Source organism: Rhinopithecus bieti, unplaced genomic scaffold (genome assembly GCF_001698545.2).
Source record: "Rhinopithecus bieti isolate Rb0 unplaced genomic scaffold, ASM169854v2 scaffold_27407, whole genome shotgun sequence".
NCBI classification, from domain to species: domain Eukaryota; kingdom Metazoa; phylum Chordata; class Mammalia; order Primates; family Cercopithecidae; genus Rhinopithecus; species Rhinopithecus bieti.
The window spans coordinates 171,143-184,749 of NW_016812112.1; the positions used below are offsets into that span (position 1 = coordinate 171,143).

A 13,607-nucleotide genomic window follows, 5' to 3' on the forward strand; every position below is an offset into this window, starting at 1 on the left:
AGTCCCAAAACCTCAAAAGTAAGGCAGCCCTCAGTCTGTGGCAGAAGGCCAGAGACCCCCTGGAAAACCACTGGTGTAAGTCCAAAGTCTAAAAGCTAAAGAACTGGGAGTCCGGTGTTCGAGGGCAGGAAGCATCCAGCATGGGAGAAAGGTGAAAGCCAGAAGACTCAGCAAGTCAAGTCCTTCCATGTTCTTCTGCCTGCTTTTATCCTAGCTGCACTGGCAGTGGATTAGGTGGTGCCCACTCAGATTGAGAGTGGGTCTGCCTCTTCTCGTCCACTGACTCAAATGTTAATCTCCTTTGGCAACACCCTCCCAGACACACCCAGGTAGAATATTTTGCATCCTTCGATCCAATCAAGTTGACACTCATTTTTTTTTTTTTGAAACGGAGTCTCGCTCTGTTGTCCAGGCTGGAGTGCAGTGGTGCGATCTCAGCTCACTGCAAACTCCACCTCCCGAGTTCAAGTGATTCTCCTGCCTCAGCCTCCTATGTAGCTGAGATTACAGGCGCATGCCACCGTGGCCAGCTAATTTTTGTATTTTTAATAGAGATGGGTTTTTACCATGTTAGGCAGACTGGTCTTGAACTCCTGACATTGTGATCTGCCTGCCTCGGCGTCCCAAGGTGCTGGCATTACAGGTGGGAGCCACCACTCCCAGCCAACACTCATTATTAGCCATCACAGACCCGTAGTACCTTTCCTGTGCCATATGCAAACAAAAAGATTTACTCTAAACTGCCAATTGATTTATACCTTCTCCTCTTTACATGTATACACACAGGAAATTTAGAATTCCATTGTTCCACTGTCCTCTTGTGTGTTTATCAAACTCTTACTGGAACACAGTTCTTCAATTTACTTGATATTTATTTAGTTATTTTTATTTTATTTTATTATTATTTTTATTTATTTTTGAAATGGACTCTCGCTCTGTCGCCCAGGCTGGAGTGCAGTGGTGTGATCTCGGCTCACTGCACGCTCCGCCTCCCGGGTTCACACCATTCTCCTGCCTCAGCCTCCCGAGTAGCTGGTACCACAGGCATCTGCCACCACGCCCGGCTAGTTTTTTTGTATTTTTAATAGATATGGGGTTTCACCGTGTTAGCCAGGATGGTCTCAATCTCCTGACCTCGTGATTCGCCCATCTCTGCCTCCCAAAGTGCTGGGATTTCAGAAATGATATATTTATTTTATTAAAGTATATCTTGTAACTGGTCAAATTTAAACAACTTATTATTTCAATCAGTTATAAGACACCAATGCAGAATATAGATAAAAGAGGGAGATACAGTTGAGCATGAATTTTAGAAGACTTTCCAGAACTGTGTTACATGTTCATTTCTGCCACTGGAGATACCTCTGGATATTTGAAGGATCCCTATCATAAGACACTGGGTACTCATGCTGACCTGCTCAAGGTGAAGGTCACAAGCAAGTTCAAGAAAAAGTTACTGTACGCTTACCTGTATTAACTCTTATGTTCATTCTACTCATATTCTTTAGTTGTGTTTTCAAAGGAGCTAACTAATTTCTGTAAGTCTCTTTACTTTCATTCTCAATTCAAATTCCTGGTTGAAAAACACTCCTGGAGCACATGTTTTATATAATTCTGTGCAATTAAAATTTTAATTTATTCTCTAGCAAGAGGTTTGTAGTGGCTGAACACAAAATGGTAACTGACAAACTACAATCAACAAATTCACCTTTTATCTCCACTTCTTTGCATCTGGTCATTATAAAGATTATTAAGAAATTCAACTTATATTGTCCATCTTTTCATATCCTACGATTGGGACTCCCATGAAGCTTTATACAACTAACTAACACAGGCATCTATGATTTTCTTCATCTGGACAGATCAGTTTTAAGATCTATGGGCTTGAGGGTAAAGTAGGTTTGCTGCTCTCTGGTTACCAGCTTCTCTGAGTCCAGTGAATACCCCCCCAACACACACAACAAATTATATGAAGAGAGTTTCTTACCAATAGGCAACAAAAAACAACAGAAACCTAGAATTCCTCATATTTCAGTCCCTCAATGCTCAGAAAAGCTGTCCAAAATGGATGGAGTGTCATCTGCCCATACCCTACCTGAACTGCAGCTGAGGAACCCCAGAAAGCAGCCCACCTTGGGTTTTATACCTCAGGATGACGGGATGTGCTGGGCTGAAGTGTTGAAGACATCCTGTTCTCCTAGGGGACTGAAACAGAGCCCAGGCTGTTCCAGCCAGTCCCTTGCTACCTCAAGATGTTGCATTCCCAGCACATACTATGACCAATTTTGAGAACCATAAGCAAGAAAGTGGGGAGAGCTGGATCAGTCCAAGATCACTTAGAAAACTATCTTGCAATCACCACTTACAACTGAAGTTGATTTAATTTACTTCTTTGTAAAAGTAGATCCACTTTTTTCCTGATGGTATTTGTAAATCTTATTACAGACTCCCATGATTTTGAATAACATTAATATTAGTAGCCCATTTGGCAAATTCTATTAGTCATTAAAATTGTGGACTTTCCTGACACTATTCCTATAGACACCACCAATACCTGAATTTTCATTATATTCCTTAGAATGTATTGGTCATATTTTCCTCCTTTTAATATTTTACATCTAAGTGAACCAACTTTGCCTAGCCAACCTCATTTACTTTCCCGAATTCTAGAACTTAGCAAATGAGTTCATTTTCATTTGCTTCACATGTCCATGTTATTGATCATGCTCTGTTTAACTACTAGTGAGTTTCTATTCATAACTCAGTGATTAGCTCATGTATTATCTTCCTCACTAACTGTCAAAGAAGAATTATTCACTCCATTTATAGTCTTGTACAGTTTTTTTATATGGTAAGTTGGATGCAGTGCTTCCCCTGTTGCATTATAAACTCTGAGAGCAAGGACCTCATCTTATTCAGCTCTGTATTTTGAGCATCTATTACACTGGAGGTGAAGATACACAAGTGTTTGTTAGAAATGAATAGATGCACCTTTTGCGGCCATCACTAAAGCAGGAGCAGCCAAAATGAAGTTCAATCCCTTTGTGACTTCCGACCGAAGCAAGAACCGCAAAAGTCATTTCAAAGCACCTTCCTACATTCGCAAGAAGATTATGTCTTCCACACTTTCCAAAGAGCTGAGACAAAGGTATAATGTGCGATCCATGCCATCCGAAAGAATGATGAAGTTCAGGTTGTATGAGGACACTATAAAGGTCAGAAAATTGGCAAAGCAGTCCAGGTTTACAGGAAGAAATATGTCACCTACATTGAATGGGTGCAGCGGGAAAAGGCTAATGGCTTAGCTGTCCATGTAGGCATTCACCCCAGCAAGGTGGTTATCACTAGGCTAAAACTGGACAAAGACTGCAAAAAGATTCTTTTTTAAAAAAATTATTATACTTTAACTTCTGGGATACATGTGTAGAATGTGCAGGTTTGTTACATAGGTATACATGTGCTATGGTGGTTTGCTGCACCCATCAACCCATCATCTACATTAGGTATTTCTCCTAATGCTATCCCTCCCCTAACCCCCAATCCCCTGACAGACCCCAGTGTGTGATGTTCCCCTCCCTGTGTCCCACAAAAAGATTCTTGAGCAGAAAGCCAAATCTCGCCAAGTAGGAAAGGAGAAGGGCAAATACAAGTCAGAAACAATTAAAAAGATGCAGGAACAAAGTAATCTTATATACAAGCTTTGATTAAAACTTGAAATAAAATAAAGAAATGAATAGATGCTCTACCCTGAAGCCAGTTAAGAACCAGGTAATTACTGATATGGAAGAACACATGGTTTGGAGACTTCTTAATGTTACCACCTTATTGAGAGGTAGTGTGAAGGATCAGGACTGTTTCCCAGGATTTATTCTGAACTTGATGCATATGCATTTCAGCTTATGCTGATCTACTCTGTTAGACTCCTGTCCTAGTCCAACATTGCAGTGTTTCCTTTTCCCCATGGGAATCAAGGATATAGAGTTGTGGAAGAGAATGTACCAATCAAATACAAAGGCTCTAAATTCTGGCCAGGATCTGACACAGAGTGTATTATGAATAAATATTTGACAGTTTAATTATATTCCCATAGGGTTGTCAAGCTGTCTAATAGTCCTTGATATATGACAAGCAGAAGAGCAAAATAACACAGAGAGACATTTGAATGCTATCTGAGTCATACTTTCTTCCAAACTGCTACTAAATAATCAATTTTTAAAATACTAGTTTTATAAAAGAAGAACAAGAAAATACCTTTCTCCTGTGAATCAATAATATAAATAGCATTTGTGATTTTTCATTTCTAAACTGAGCTCAGATTCTATTGACCACTAGGAAAACACTCCTTGTAGGTAATAAACTCATTGGCTAAACTTGTAAACCAAGTTAAAGCTAAACAATTAGTTGATTACCTTCTACTCGTGTTTTACTAGTGGCCAATAGAGTCTGAATTCCATTTGGAATTTAAAAATCACATCCATTTATCCTAAAATTGTTGCAGTTCAAAACCAATACATGTGTCCAGTGCACCAGTCACCTGACACAGAAGACATTTTGAAGCACATTTATGGAAAAACAAAGAATGAGGAGAAGAAGAGAGACATTGTGAAGAACAAAACTGTTCCATTGTCATTTTGTTTTCTTTTGAAATGTTGCTTTCTTTTAAATATTATTTTAAGTTCCAGGACATATGTTCAGGACATTCAGGTTTGTTACATAGGTAAACATGTGCCATGGTGGTTTGTTGCATCTAACAACCCATCACCTAGGTATTAAGTCCTGCATACATTAGCTATTTATCCTGATGCTCTTTCTGCCCCCACCCCCGACCCACAGCATGCCCAAGTGTGTGTTGTTCACCTTTCTGTGTCAATGTGTTCTCATTGTTCAGCTCCCACTTATAAGTGAGAGCATGCAGTATTTGGTTTTCTGTTCCTGCATTAGTTTATTGAGTATAATGGCTTCTAGCTCCATCCATGTCCTTGCACAGGACATGATCTCATTCTTTTTCATGACTGTACAGTATTCCATGACTTACATGTACTACATTTTCTTTGTCCAGTCTATCATTGATGGGCATTTGGGTTGATTCCATGGCTTTGCTATTGTGAATAGTGCCACAATGAACATACGTGCATGTGTCTTTATAGTAGAATGATTTATATTCCTTTGGGTATATACCCAGTAATGGGATTGCTGGGTCAAATGGTAATTTTGGTTCTAGGTGCAAAGAACAAAACTTTTAATGGGAGAAAAGATAGAAACATGAGATTGGTATCTGGAGTTGATCTATTATTGTATCAACCTACTAATGAATGAGCTTGTTTTTAGTAAACTTATTATATGTGACTTTTACTAATCCTTCCCCTGAAGCAACGAAACATCTTTCTTTACTAGGTCCAATAAGCAGCTCTCTGAGTTCAGCAGTTGACCTCATTTTAGCATTCACTTAAAATTTGTATTCTTCTTTATTTTGTTCTCTTTAAATTTTATAGACTTCACTGACATGAGCCAGCAGAGATTTCATTCACAGATTTCTTTGTGTGTCCTCAGTGCAGAACGTGGAAGGAACTTGACAAGCTAACCAGGAGGTGTGTAGTCACCCTAGACTGAGTAAAGAAGACATGACACGAACTCAGCAAGCCAATGATGGTGAGACACTTCTACTGCTTCAGGAGGGAGCTCAGAATTCAATTAGAGATGCCAGAAATAGCTTTCTACTACAACTAAAGTACTGAGTGGGAAACTACTTGTCTCGACACACGAGTGAAGGTCTTGCTATTCCTTTGTGTCATGGATAGAACAGAAAAAAAGAGAATATGGAGCAATGAAAAGGTAAATGTGCGAAAATTTCCTCAAGGAACAATATTTATTTTTCTACACTTGATAATGAGTGTCAAGATATATAGAAAGCAAAATTAAAAAGAAATATAAGGAATTTTCTTAAGAACAGTTAAGAAGAAAGAGGTTAACTAAACCAAGCAAAGCATTGAGTGAGGACAAAAAGTGAAACAGATTTGCTGCTGTCACTGCTACCATATACCACAGACTCTCCAAAAAGAAAAAAAAAAATGATATGGTTCAGTCTTTCATAATGCAAACCACAGTCCTGGCAAAGGAGCAAGATATAGCAGTGCTGGGAAAACTTCAGTAATTTGCACAACTAAATCAACAGCTATGAACACATCTGCTAAACTCACAGTACATAAAACTGTCTTTTTTTTTTTTTTTATTCTGAGAAAAGCATGTCTCCAGTAGATAGAGAGAGCAACAAAATAACAACTCATTAAATTTGATTAAAACAGTAGTAATAACATCAGCAGCTATCATGTGTTCACTTCTTTCTACCTGGAAGGTGCTATGCCAATCCCTTTATGTATATTTTCTTATTAATCCTCAAATTCCTCTACACATCAGGCACTGTTAAATGTATTTTACAGATGGAGAAATCAAGCCTCAAAAAAATTGAGCAATTTAGGTAAATTTACACAGAGTGTTAGAACCAGGCTATGATCCCAGGTCTGCCTGATTTCAAGTTTGTGATCTTTACCATTAGGCTGTATTGCACAAGGAGACAAAGTGCTTAATGATGTAAAATCAGAAGAAACATTTGAAAGAAAGTGGCAAAACTATTCTAGAATTTCTTCTGGCCAAGGAACACAATTATGAGTATGCCCTACTGTATTAGTCTGTTTTGACATTGCCGAGTGAAGACATACCTGAGACTGGGCAATTTACAAAAGAGAGAGAGGTTTAATTGACTTACAGTTCAATGTGGCTGGAGAGGCCTCACAATCACGGCAGAAGGCAAGGAGGATCAAGTCACGTCTTACATGGTTGACAGCAGGCAAAGAGAGAGAGCTTGTGCAGGGAAACTCTCCCTTAAAAAACCATCAGATCTCATGAGACTTATTCACTATCATGAGAACAGCAGAGGAAAAGCCTACTCCAATGATTTAATTACCTCCTACCAGGTCCCATCCACAACATGTGGGAGTTCAAGATAAGATTTGGGTGTGTACACAGCCAAACTATATCATTGATAACATAGAAGGGCAAATTTGCTGGATGAAGCTGGATGAAGACAGGCAAAACCATCCAATAATCACGGTTTTAACTTAAAACTGGTATTATCCTATATCCTAACTTAAAGGTATAATGCACTGTCAACAGTAGAAATAAACATAGGTTCTAACAGCACAGGCCCATGTCAAGTAAACAGTTATGTATCCACAATTTCAAATTTCATATAACATAGTAGATATATATTATGGGTACCTACACAGCATGCATCTTACCCCCCTTTTTTCCCAAGGCTTTATTGACAATCAGTTTGGTTAGAATTAACCATCCCCAGTTCCAAAAATTGCCTGTAACTGGAATAAATTAATCAGATAAATTCCATTATCATTGCCTCAGTGATTCACCTATGGCAGAGCATGTGACCCAAGTTAGTCCAATCAAGGTGTACTAGTCTGTTCTCATGCTACTATAAAGAAATTCCTGAGATGGGGTAAATTTTAAAGAAAGGAGGTTTAACTGGCTCACAGTTTTGCAGGCTGTACAGGTAGCATGTCTGTGGGGGCCTCAGGAAACTTCCAATCATAGTGGAAGGTGATTGGAAGCAGGGGAAGCAGGCATGTCTTATGTTTCAGGAGCAGAAGGAAGAGAGAGAAGAGGGAGGTGCTACAAATTTTTAAACAACCAGATCTAGTGAGAATTCACTCACGGTCATGAGAATAGCAAAGGGGAAATCTGCCCTCATGACCCAGTCATCTCTCACCAGGACCCTTCTCCAACATTGAGGATTACAATTCCACATGAGGTTTGGGTGGGGAGACAAATTCAAATTATATCACAAGGTAAAGCCAAGCATTTGTGTTTGGAGATTTGAAGGGAGAGAAGAGTTCTTTCATTGGACAGTCCAGTGAAGGACAATGAAATCTTGAGCACTAACAGACATTTTGCTACCATAAGGGATGCCAACCTGTGATGGTTAATATTGAGTGTCAACTTGATTGGATTGAAGGATGCAAAGTATTGTCCCTGGGTGTGTCTGTGAGGGTGTTGCCAAAGGAGACCAACATTTGAGTCAGTGGACTCTGAATCACAGAGCCACCCTCAATTTGGGTGGGCACCATCTTATAAGCTGCCAACATGGCTAGAATAAAACAGGCAGGAGAAGTTAGAAGACGCAGACTTGCTGAGTCTTCTGGCCTTCCTCTATTTCCCATGCTGGATGCTTCCTGCCCTCAAACATAGGATTCCAAGTTGCTCTGCTTTTGGACTCTTGGACTTACACCAGTGGTTTGCAAGGGGATGTGGGACCTTCAGCCACAGACTGAAGGTTGCACTGTTGACTTTACTACTTTTGAGGTTTTTGGGACTCGGACTGGCTTCCTTGCTCCTTAGCTTGCAGACGGCCTATTGTGGGACTTCACCTTGTAATCGTGGGATTCAATACTCCTTAATAAACTCCCTTTCATATAACATCTTTCCTGTTAGTCCTGTCCCTCTAGAGAACCCTGACTAATACACAACCCAAGGATGAAGCTGACACAAAAAGTAGGATAGGACTGGAAGAACTGCAGAACTAGTCATCTTGATCAAATCATGCCAGAATCACGCATTTCCTATTAACTCTTCTAATTCTCTATACCAACAAACTGCCTTTGTTTAAACTAGTTAAAATCTTGTATTGTTTTAGTTAATCCAGTCCAATGTAACAATATAAAGTGTTAAGAAATCAAGCTTATTACCATTCTACATGTTAAGAACTCAAGTTCATATTCCATGATACTAACTCCTCTTCCTTAGTGTTGATATTCCCACTTTAACTGTTTCATAGGAAATAATAATCAAACACTTCCCACCACACAAAATGGTGGTTGTATCTACCCATAAATATCGAATATTCTAGCCAAGAATGAATTTTACCTCCAGTGGATGTCTGGTAGATATCTCAAACTTTACGTGTCTGAAACTGAGTGCCTTATCCCTACTCAACATTTCAGTTGTTGGCAATTACATCTTTCCAGTTGCTCACCTTCTGCTACTTTCCCCAGCCCTCATTCTACTTCAGGCCTACGGGCCTCCTTGTTCTTATTATAGGGCAGATATTCACCGTCTTAGCCTCTTTCAACTGGTTGCTTTTTTTTCCTGACATTTACCTGATTAAGTCATTTTCTTGCTTCAAATATTTTCTGAGATGCCACCTTCTCCATGAGACTTACTCTGTCCATGCTAATTAAAATTGTATCTGCCTCTCACACACACACCCTTCTCTGTTCTGTCTTTTCTCATATGACCCAACACTTTCTAATATGCTGTTTAATTAATCTATTCATTTCATTGCATATTTTCCATGTCTTACCATTAGAATGTAAGACTCATGAGCATGCATTTTTGTCTCTTGTCTTAACTGATGTATCCCAAATACTAGAATACACCTGACATGTGAATAAATCTTTGTTGTCTGAATGAGTGAATCACTCTGCCCTCAGCAACCTGGCATTTATCCTGTCCTAAGGAGTATAGGGCACACTAAACTATGAATTAAAATCTTTCCACAAAATTGATTTGTGATGATTTCCTTTGGAAATTGGGCCAAATATATGAAGAATTGAACTTAGAGATTCCAAAATCCCATAAGCAGACACGATGAGATTCAGATGACTGAGTAACCCTCATAGGTTAGTCCCTGATGGCATATTTACTCTTAAGCCATCTTCCCTGAATCTAGTGTGCTCTCTCCCTTCAATTTGGGTTTGCTGTAGCAAATAATTTAGAGTTTACAACATGGGTCTCATATATTATGCTAGTCCAACATATAAGTATGCATGGGATCATCTTGGATGTCATTTGTCAGACTGATATGGTTTGGCTCTGTGTCCCCACCCAAATCTCATCTAACAGTTCCCATAATTCTCAAGGGTTGTGGGATGGGCCCAGTGAGGATGACTGAACTATGGGGACAGGTCTTTCCCGTGCTGTTCCTGTGATAATGAATGACTCTCATGAGATCTGATGGTTTTAAAAATGGGAGCTGCCCTGCACAAGCTCGCTCTTTGCCTGCTGCCATCCATGTAAGAGGTGACTTGCTCCTTCTTACCTTCTGCCATGATTGTGAGGCCTCCCTAGCCATGTGGAAGTGTAAGTCCATTAAACCTCTTTTGCTTCCCAGTCTCGGGTATGTCTTTAGCAACAGTGTGAAAACAGACTGATGCACAGACTACAAAGTGTTTCCAAGCCAAGTCCATTGGCTGTGATATTCCATCAATAATCTATTCCTTAGTTCACTCAATCTTTCATTTGTTAATTCAAGAATATTTTTTCTGTGCATTGAGAGTGCTAGATTATATGATTGATACAATACTTAGCTTCATTTATTATAATAATGTGTTTAGACTTTGATAAAACTAGCTAATGCATAGTTTCTAAAGATTAGTTGATCCATCCTGGAGATAAGGTCTGAGAGGAAATCTAAGATGTAGTGAAAATGTCTTAAAAGATGAGTAGGATTTAGAGGATAAAGTATGAAGAATTGCAGACAGAAGGAAGAGCATGAATGAAAGCATGAAACAGGGGAACTAGGATGTATTCAGGAAGCCACGAGTTGTTCTGTAAGACTGCAATGAAGGAGAGTGTGTGTGAGTGTGTGTGTGTGTGTGTAAAATAAAGTGGATGCCTCTAGAAAGATAGTATAGGTCTGATAATGAAGACCTTTAAATAATATCCTAAGGAATTTGATTTAGCTTTTGAGAATTATAGCCATTGAAAGGTTAAAACAGTGGAGCTACAGGATTATATGCTGATTTTAGAAAAAGTTTCTGAATACATTTCTGAAGAACAGATGAGAGAAGAACAAAACTTCAGGCAAGGAGAATAGTTGGGAAGATATCAGAGAAACCAACAAGATAATATGACAAAGGATGCTCTAAAATGCTCCCCAGATTTCTGTATCTGAGAAGGGCAGGTTGCCTATGGGAAGAGGAGTAAACATAGGGTGAGATAAGGGACCAACACAGTAGAACGAAGAGTGTGTTCAAAGATGATTGTTGAATTCTGTTTTGGATACACTAAATATGAGAGACTTGTGGGTATTGTGGAATATCTAGTTTGAGATTTCAAACTTACTAGAAGTTTGAATTAGAATTTGGAGGTAGAGGGTAGGATTTAGGTTTTTACAACATGTCAGAATAAGTGGTGGAATGCATGAAGTGAAACTAGGAGAAAACCAAGGATGGGCACCAGAGAAAAAATGACTCACACAGGGACCTGAAGGCAGTGACTCAAAAGGCAGGACAAAGCAAAACCTGGATGCCTCCTAAAGGTGGAGAAAGGAGCCAAGTGTTACAAAAAGGCTTTGTCCCTAGATCCCAAACAAGTCATCCTAGAATTGAAATTTCTGTTAAGTGCTAGATGCATTTTTGTCATAGCATGCCTTATCCATGCAGAGGAGAAACTGCCTTTTAGGTTCTGAAGTATCTGGTACATGGCAAGAAGGTTTCTTCCATTTTGCCTTGGTGTAACCTGCCTGCCTGTGTTGACACTGGCAATAGTCAGTCTTTAGGCCCTGTTGTGAACCTTCCTGTTCCACTGGTTTCTATTCACCCACTGATGAACCTTGGCCAGCTACACTTTTGCTTTGACTGTTCCACACTTTGTCCAGCCCCTATTCACTCCTGTTTATTCTGGAATGCCAAGAGACGTGAGTCTATCACTTACATGTTTCTATTGAATTGCTTCTGTGGTTCACTTTTTAGGTGCCAGATTACTTATTCTCCCCTGGATTTCAGTTTTCACAGTTGCCACAAGTGATTTTTTGATCAAGCAGTTTTGGGAAATATTGGCCCAAATAAGTGATTCTTAAACTATGCTGTTCTTAAAAACTATCTGAGGGCTATTACTAATGTATCCCAACTCAAAAGAGTCTAATTAAGCACATAGTCCTTGAGAAATAGACTGTAATCCCTGCTCTTTACCTTGCCATTAAAAGACTTTTAAACTTTAATCTCAGCTTTCACTAGTCTCCTCCATGACACATTTCCCTTAATGACCCACTCACAATCAGTGAGGTCAATGAATCACCTATAGTAGAATTATGTGAGATAGTTTCCTGAACTTCAACCTAGGGCTAAATCTGAAACTCAAGAACTTCTATTTTAAAATAAAACCCCAAGTAATTTGAATGTTAAAGAGCCCAGCCGGCCGGGCGCGGTGGCTCAAGCCTGTAATCCCAGCACTTTGGGAGGCCAAGGTGGGCGGATCATGAGGTCAGGAGATCGAGACCATCCTGGCTAACATGGTGAAACCCCGTCTCTACTAAAATGCAAAAGAAATTAGCTGGGCGTGGTGGCGGGCGCCTGTAGTCCCAGCTACTTGGGAGGCTGAAGCAGGAGAATGGTGTGAACCCGGGAGGCGGAGCTTGTAGTGAGCCGAGATTGCCTCACTGCTTTCCAGCCTGGGGGACAAAGCAAGATTTTGTCTCAAAAGAAAAAAAAAAGATCCCAGCCCAGAACTCCAGTTCAAAACCTCGAGTGGTGGTGGCATTCATACAGGTTAAAGATGAATTAGAATCATCTTGTAAGTTTGATCAGCACGAGTGTACCTCCAGATTTCTGTTGTCTTTGCAGTTGGGGATTGGGATACATAGTTTAAGAAAGTTTTCCAGAAGAATCTGAAAATCCCAGATTTTCTCCCTTTCTCTCTCTTTCTTCTTTCTGCCTTCCCAGCCCCATTATCCACCTGAAATTGTCCATCAAATTTATATCTTCAGGTCATATATCAACTCATCTATAAAGATGTCTACATATTCACCGAGCAAGATTAACTGCTCTCATAACTGTACTCAAATACTTATTAGATATTTATAATACAAAGTTTCCCACATTGAATTATAGTTGATGGCCTCTGTGTCTTTCTTGTCTACTTAACCGTGAATTCTTCAAGAGAAGGTGCTGTCTTCTTTACCTTTGTTATGTCCAGAGCATGCTCAATAAATTATATTAAAGTAATTAAGAATTGTATGTTTTATCAACACAATAAAACAATTCTCTCAGTAAAAGTAATAGACAAGTAAGACAAGTTTCAGTTTTGCAATGTTGACACCCTTGCCTTCACCAACTCTGTGTGGCTAGATGCAAAGCAGTTCTATCCACGTGTTCCTAAATTTCTAACTATGAATATTGGTGTAGTCATCATCATCTCCTTTAAAGGTGTCATCTCCACTATGGGAAACTTTATGATGAATTCCAGTATTATTTTCTTTTAAACTCAAAGAGAGTTATTAAAGGCTAATGTCAGATTTTTTTCACATATTAATGCCCATTCCTGGAAAAAGATTGCATATCCCCACTCACTTCAACTCAAACATACTCATGTGACATTCTATGACCAATCACTATGAATGAAAGTGCTGAGCATTAATTTCAGAGCAGAAGCTCTAACAGCCAGCAGATGATTACCAAGTTGCTTATTTTTTCCCCCATTCAGTAAATATCATCAGTGTTCTGGGTTGATACTGTACCATCAAAAGGAAAACCAAAACAGGACTGTAGTTGAGTCATGTGGATATGTAAAGAAAAAACAAAATACACTATGCTTTTGCA

General features: G+C 39.3%; 1 pseudogene; it reads left to right on the forward strand.

The window, feature by feature from the left end:
• Positions 1 to 3,026: 3,026 nt before the first annotated feature.
• On the forward strand, positions 3,027 to 5,581 carry LOC108544457 (60S ribosomal protein L26-like; annotated as a pseudogene).
• Positions 5,582 to 13,607: the final 8,026 nt, after the last annotated feature.